At 44.2% G+C, this 7,354-nt stretch overlaps 2 long non-coding RNA genes and 4 other non-coding genes across 6 annotated transcripts in view; 5 read left to right on the forward strand and 1 right to left on the reverse strand.

Annotated features, from left to right (window-relative positions):
• LOC148682168 (uncharacterized) overlaps nucleotides 1-7,354 on the forward strand; it is a 283,001-nt gene that overhangs the window by 113,557 nt on the left and 162,090 nt on the right. The gene's annotated exons all lie outside the window — the stretch shown is intronic.
• The window catches only part of LOC148682169 (uncharacterized), a 204,127-nt gene that overhangs the window by 58,063 nt on the left and 138,710 nt on the right, over nucleotides 1-7,354 (reverse strand). The window lies entirely within an intron of this gene.
• trnap-cgg (transfer RNA proline (anticodon CGG)) lies at nucleotides 1,786-1,857 on the forward strand. The gene has a single exon. It is a non-coding gene; the product is annotated as a tRNA-Pro (tRNA).
• On the forward strand, nucleotides 3,835-3,906 carry trnap-ugg (transfer RNA proline (anticodon UGG)). Its single transcript has one exon. It is a non-coding gene; the product is annotated as a tRNA-Pro (tRNA).
• On the forward strand, nucleotides 4,758-4,829 carry trnap-cgg (transfer RNA proline (anticodon CGG)). Its single transcript has one exon. It is a non-coding gene; the product is annotated as a tRNA-Pro (tRNA).
• On the forward strand, nucleotides 5,237-5,308 carry trnap-ugg (transfer RNA proline (anticodon UGG)). The gene has a single exon. It is a non-coding gene; the product is annotated as a tRNA-Pro (tRNA).

Below are 7,354 nucleotides of genomic sequence, written 5' to 3' on the forward strand. Positions count from 1 at the left end.
AAAACAATCCTTTGCATAGTGGCTTGCTGGTCTAGGAGTTTGATTCTCGTTCATGCCATGAGAAATCCTAGGTTCAAATTTCAGTTGAACCCTTACAGTTGTCTTTTGTTTTGTAAGGGCGTTGTGGCTTACACAGAGGCCTTTTTTCTGAGAATGCCGGTTTGTCAGCAGATAGTTTTGCCATGTAAAGTGGCTGTTTTGCAGTTGCTCGTTGGTCTACGGGCATAATTCTCGCATAAGGTGCGAGAGCTCCCGTTTTCAAATCCTGGACGAACCATTGCAGAAGTCCCGGGTCCAAATGAAGCAAAAGCCCTGCTTCAAGGTTTGTTAGATAAGGATTTCTGACCATCTGTTGCTTCAGATGTCTTGTGAAATATTCAAGCTTTTGTGGCTTTTTGGTCTAGGGGTATGATTCTCGCTTAGGGTGCGAGAGGTCCCGGGTTCAAATCCCGGACGAGCCCTTGCAGTTGTTTTACAGGGCATTATGGCTTTCATAAAAAACATTTTTCGAAGAATTCCAGTTTGTCAGCAGATAGTGTCGCCACATAAAACATTCCTTTGCATAGTGGCTTGCTGGTCTAGGAGTATGATTCTCGTTCATGCCATGAGAAATCCTAGGTTCAAATTTCAGTTGAACCCTTACAGTAGTCTTTTGTTTTGTAAGGGCGTTGTGGCTTACACAGAGGCCTTTTTCTGAGAATGCCGGTTTGTCAGCAGATAGTGTTGCCATGTAAAGTTACTGTTTTGCAGTGGCTCGTTGGTCTAGGGGTATGATTCTGGCTTAGGGTGCCCTTGATTCGTCCGAGAAAGTTTTCTGACTATCTGATGCTTCTGACGCCATGTGAACTTTTATCACAGTAGTGGCTTGTTGGTCTAGGGGCATGATTCTCGCTTTGGGTGTGAGAGGTCCCAGGTTCAAATCCCGGACGAGCCCTTGCAGGTGTCATGTGTTTTACAGGGCACTATGACTTTCATTAAAATGTCTTTCGAAGAATTCCAGTTTGTCAGCAGATAGTGTCGCCACATAAAACATTCCTTTGCATAGTGGCTTGCTGGTCTAGGAGTATGATTTTCGTTCATGCAATGAGAAATCCCAGATTCAAATTTCGGTTGAGCCCTTACATTTGTCTGCTGTTTTGTAAGGTCTACTGGCTTACACAGAGGCCTTTTTTCTGAGAATGCCAGTTCATCAGCAGATAGTTTTGCCATGTAAAGTGGCTGTTTTGCAGTTGCTCGTTGGTCTACGGGCATGATTCTCGCTTAAGATGCGAGAGGTCTCGTTTTCAAATCCTGGACGAACCATTGCAGAAGTCCCGGGTCCAAATGAAGCAAAAGCCCTGCTTCAATGTTTGTTAGATAAGGATTTCTGACCATCTGTTCCTTCTGATGTCTTGTAAAATATTCAAGCTTTTGTGGCTCGTTGGTCTAGGGGTATGATTCTCGCTTAGGGTGCGAGAGGTCCCGGGTTCAGATCCCGGACGAGCCCTTGCAGTTATTCTTTTGTTTTCCAGGGCATTATGGCTTTCATAAAAAACGTTTTTCGAAGAATTCCAGTTTGTCAGCAGATAGTGTCGGCACATAAAGCATTCCTTTGCATAGTGGTTTGGTTGTCTAGGACTATGATTCTCGTTCATGCCGTGAGAAATCCCAGATACAAATTTCGGTTGAGCCCTTACAGTTGTCTGCTGTTTTGTAAGGGCGTTGTGGCTTACACAGAGGCCTTTTTTCTGAGAATGCCTGTTCGTCAGCTGATAGTGTTGACATGTAAAATTACTGGTTTGCAGTGGCTCGTTGGTCTAGGGGTATGATTCTCGCTTCGGGTCTGAGAGGTCCCGGGTTCAAATCCCGGACGAGCCCTTACAGGTGTTATGTGTTTTACAGGGCACTATGTCTTTCATTAAAATGTCTTTCGAAGAATTCCACTTTGTCAGCAGATAGTGTCGCCACATAAAACAATCCTTTGCATAGTGGCTTGCTGGTCTAGGAGTTTGATTCTCGTTCATGCCATGAGAAATCCTAGGTTCAAATTTCAGTTGAACCCTTACAGTTGTCTTTTGTTTTGTAAGGGCGTTGTGGCTTACACAGAGGCCTTTTTTCTGAGAATGCCGGTTTGTCAGCAGATAGTGTTGCCATGTAAAGTGGCTGTTTTGCAGTTGCTCGTTGGTCTACGGGCATAATTCTCGCATAAGGTGCGAGAGTTCCCGTTTTCAAATCCTGGACGAACCATTGCAGAAGTCCCGGGTCCAAATGAAGCAAAAGCCCTGCTTCAATGTTTGTTAGATAAGGATTTCTGACCATCTGTTGCTTCTGATGTCTTGTGAAATATTCAAACTTTTGTGGCTCGTTGGTCTAGGGGTATGAATCTCGCTTTGGGTATGAGAGGCACCAGATTTAAATCCCAGACGAGTTCTTGCAGTTATTCTGTTGTTTTACAGGGCATTAATGCTTTCATAAAAAACGTTTTTCGAAGAATTCCAGTTTGTCAGCAGATAGTGTCGCCACATAAAATATTTCTTGCATAGTGGCTTGCTGTTCTAGGAGTTTGATTCTCGTTCATGCCATGAGAAATCCTAGGTTCAAATTTTAATTGAACCCTTACAGTTGTCTTTTGTTTTGTAAGGGCGTTGTGGCTTACACAGAGGCCTTTTTTTCTGAGAATGCCGGTTTGTCAGCAGATAGTTTTGCCATGTAAAGTGGCTGTTGCAGTTGCTCGTTGGTCTACGGGCTTGATTCTCGCATAAGGTGCGAGAGGTCCCGTTTTCAAATCCTGGACGAACCATTGCAGAAGTCCTGGGTCCAAATGAAGCAAAAGCCCTGCTTCAATGTTTGTTAGATAAGGATTTCTGACCATCTGTTGCTTCAGATGTCTTGTGAAATATTCAAGCTTCTGTGGCTCGATGGTCTAGGGGTATGATTCTCGCTTAGGGTGCGAGAGGTCCCGGGTTCAAATCCCGGACGAGCCCTTGCAGTTGTTTTACAGGGCATTATGGCTTTCATAAAAAACATTTTTCGAAGAATTCCAGTTTGTCAGCAGATAGTGTCGCCACAGAAAACATTCCTTTGCATAGTGGCTTGCTGGTCTAGGAGTATGATTTTCGTTCATGCAATGAAAAATCCCAGATTCAAATTTCGGTTGAGCCCTTACAGTTGTCTGCTATTTTGTAAGGTCGTTGTGGCTTACACAGAGGCCTTTTTTCTGAGAATGCCAGTTCGTCAGCAGATAGTGTTGCCATATAAAGTTGCTGTTTTGCAGTGGCTCGGTCGTCTAGGGGTATGATTCTCACTTAGGGTGCCCTTGATTCGTTAGGGAAAGATTTCTGACTATCTGACGCCTTGTGAAATTCTCTCAATTTAGTGGTTCATTGGTCTATCTGTATGATTCTCGCTTCGATTGCGAGAGGACCTGGGTTCAATTCTCGGATGAGCCTTTGCAGGTGTACTGTGTTTTACAGGGCATTATATCTTTCGTAAAAACGTCTTTCAAAGAATTCCAATTTGTCAGCAGATAGTGTCGCCACATAAAATATTTCTTGCATAGTGGCTTGCTGGTCTAGGAGTATGATTCTCGTTCATGCCATGAGAAATCCTAGGTTCAAATTTCAGTTGAACCCTTACAGTAGTCTTTTGTTTTGTAAGGGCGTTGTGGCTTACACAGAGGCCTTTTTCTGAGAATGCCGGTTTGTCAGCAGATAGTGTTGCCATGTAAAGTTACTGTTTTGCAGTGGCTCGTTGGTCTAGGGGTATGATTCTGGCTTAGGGTGCCCTTGATTCGTCCGAGAAAGTTTTCTGACTATCTGATGCTTCTGACGCCATGTGAACTTTTATCACAGTAGTGGCTCGTTGGTCTAGGGGCATGATTCTCGCTTTGGGTGTGAGAGGTCCCGGGTTCAAATCCCGGACGAGCCCTTGCAGGTGTCATGTGTTTTACAGGGCACTATGACTTTCATTAAAATGTCTTTCGAAGAATTCCAGTTTGTCAGCAGATAGTGTCGCCACATAAAACATTCCTTTGCATAGTGGCTTGCTGGTCTAGGAGTATGATTTTCGTTCATGCAATGAGAAATCCCAGATTCAAATTTCGGTTGAGCCCTTACATTTGTCTGCTGTTTTGTAAGGTCTACGGGCTTACACAGAGGCCTTTTTTCTGAGAATGCCAGTTCATCAGCAGATAGTTTTGCCATGTAAAGTGGCTGTTTTGCAGTTGCTCGTTGGTCTACGGGCATGATTCTCGCTTAAGATGCGAGAGGTCTCGTTTTCAAATCCTGGACGAACCATTGAAGAAGTCCCGGGTCCAAATGAAGCAAAAGCCCTGCTTCAATGTTTGTTAGATAAGGATTTCTGACCATCTGTTCCTTCTGATGTCTTGTAAAATATTCAAGCTTTTGTGGCTCGTTGGTCTAGGGGTATGATTCTCGCTTAGGGTGCGAGAGGTCCCGGGTTCAGATCCCGGACGAGCCCTTGCAGTTATTCTTTTGTTTTCCAGGGCATTATGGCTTTCATAAAAAACGTTTTTCGAAGAATTCTAGTTTGTCAGCAGATAGTGTCGGCACATAAAGCATTCCTTTGCATAGTGGTTTGGTTGTCTAGGACTATGTTTCTCGTTCATGCCGTGAGAAATCCCAGATACAAATTTCGGTTGAGCCCTTACAGTTGTCTGCTGTTTTGTAAGGGCGTTGTGGCTTACACAGAGGCCTTTTTTCTGAGAATGCCTGTTCGTCAGCTGATAGTGTTGACATATAAAGTTACTGTTGTGCAGTGGCTCGTTGGTCTAGGGGTATGATTCTCGCTTCGGGTGTGAGAGGTCCCGGGTTCAAATCCCGGACGAGCCCTTACAGGTGTTATGTGTTTTACAGGGCACTATGTCTTTCATTAAAATGTCTTTCGAAGAATTCCAGTTTGTCAGCAGATAGTGTCGCCACATAAAACAATCCTTTGCATAGTGGCTTGCTGGTCTAGGAGTTTGATTCTCGTTCATGCCATGAGAAATCCTAGGTTCAAATTTCAGTTGAACCCTTACAGTTGTCTTTTGTTTTGTAAGGGCGTTGTGGCTTACACAGAGGCCTTTTTCTGAGAATGCCGGTTTGTCAGCAGATAGTGTTGCCATGTAAAGTTACTGTTTTGCAGTGGCTCGTTGGTCTAGGGGTATGATTCTGGCTTAGGGTGCCCTTGATTCGTCCGAGAAAGTTTTCTGACTATCTGATGCTTCTGACGCCATGTGAACTTTTATCACAGTAGTGGCTCGTTGGTCTAGGGGCATGATTCTCGCTTTGGGTGTGAGAGGTCCCGGGTTCAAATCCCGGACGAGCCCTTGCAGGTGTCATGTGTTTTACAGGGCACTATGACTTTCATTAAAATGTCTTTCGAAGAATTCCAGTTTGTCAGCAGATAGTGTCGCCACATAAAACATTCCTTTGCATAGTGGCTTGCTGGTCTAGGAGTATGATTTTCGTTCATGCGATGAGAAATCCCAGATTCAAATTTCGGTTGAGCCCTTACATTTGTCTGCTGTTTTGTAAGGTCTACTGGCTTACACAGAGGCCTTTTTTCTGAGAATGCCAGTTCATCAGCAGATAGTTTTGCCATGTAAAGTGGCTGTTTTGCAGTTGCTCGTTGGTCTACGGGCATGATTCTCGCTTAAGATGCGAGAGGTCTCGTTTTCAAATCCTGGACGAACCATTGCAGAAGTCCCGGGTCCAAATGAAGCAAAAGCCTTGCTTCAATGTTTGTTAGATAAGGATTTCTGACCATCTGTTCCTTCTGATGTCTTGTAAAATATTCAAGCTTTTGTGGCTCGTTGGTCTAGGGGTATGATTCTCGCTTAGGGTGCGAGAGGTCCCGGGTTCAGATCCCGGATGAGCCCTTGCAGTTATTCTTTTGTTTTCCAGGGCATTATGGCTTTCATAAAAAACGTTTTTCGAAGAATTCCAGTTTGTCAGCAGATAGTGTCGGCACATAAAGCATTCCTTTGCATAGTGGTTTGGTTGTCTAGGACTATGATTCTCGTTCATGCCGTGAGAAATCCCAGATACAAATTTCGGTTGAGCCCTTACAGTTGTCTGCTGTTTTGTAAGGGCGTTGTGGCTTACACAGAGGCCTTTTTTCTGAGAATGCCTGTTCGTCAGCTGATAGTGTTGACATGTAAAGTTACTGTTTTGCAGTGGCTCGTTGGTCTAGGGGTATGATTCTGGCTTCGGGTCTGAGAGGTCCCGGGTTCAAATCCCGGACGAGCCCTTACAGGTGTTATGTGTTTTACAGGGCACTATGTCTTTCATTAAAATGTCTTTCGAAGAATTCCAGTTTGTCAGCAGATAGTGTCGCCACATAAAACAATCCTTTGCATAGTGGCTTGCTGGTCTAGGAGTTTGATTCTCGTTCATGCCATGAGAAATCCTAGGTTCAAATTTCAGTTGAACCCTTACAGTTGTCTTTTGTTTTGTAAGGGCGTTGTGGCTTACACAGAGGCCTTTTTTCTGAGAATGCCGGTTTGTCAGCAGATAGTGTTGCCATGTAAAGTGGCTGTTTTGCAGTTGCTCGTTGGTCTACGGGCATAATTCTCGCACAAGGTGCGAGAGCTCCCGTTTTCAAATCCTGGACGAACCATTGCAGAAGTCCCGGGTCCAAATGAAGCAAAAGCCCTGCTTCAAGGTTTGTTAGATAAGGATTTCTGACCATCTGTTGCTTCTGATGTCTTGTGAAATATTCAAACTTTTGTGGCTCGTTGGTCTAGGGGTATGAATCTCGCTTTGGGTATGAGAGGCACCAGATTTAAATCCCAGACGAGTTCTTGCAGTTATTCTGTTGTTTTACAGGGCATTAATGCTTTCATAAAAAACGTTTTTCGAAGAATTCCAGTTTGTCAGCAGATAGTGTCGCCACATAAAATATTTCTTGCATAGTGGCTTGCTGTTCTAGGAGTTTGATTCTCGTTCATGCCATGAGAAATCCTAGGTTCAAATTTTAATTGAACCCTTACAGTTGTCTTTTGTTTTGTAAGGGCGTTGTGGCTTACACAGAGGCCTTTTTTTCTGAGAATGCCGGTTTGTCAGCAGATAGTGTTGTCATGTAAAGTGGCTGTTGCAGTTGGTCTACGGGCTTGATTCTCGCATAAGGTGCGAGAGGTCCCGTTTTCAAATCCTGGACGAACCATTGCAGAAGTCCTGGGTCCAAATGAAGCAAAAGCCCTGCTTCAATGTTTGTTAGATAAGGATTTCTGACCATCTGTAGCTTCAGATGTCTTGTGAAATATTCAAGCTTTTGTGGCTCGTTGGTCTAGGGGTATGATTCTCGCTTAGGGTGCGAGAGGTCCCGGGTTCAAATCCCGGACCAGCCCTTGCAGTTGTTTTACAGGGCATTA

This window comes from Danio rerio, chromosome 4 (assembly GCF_052040795.2).
Source record: "Danio rerio strain M-AB ecotype USA chromosome 4, GRCz13ab, whole genome shotgun sequence".
Taxonomy (NCBI): domain Eukaryota; kingdom Metazoa; phylum Chordata; class Actinopteri; order Cypriniformes; family Danionidae; genus Danio; species Danio rerio.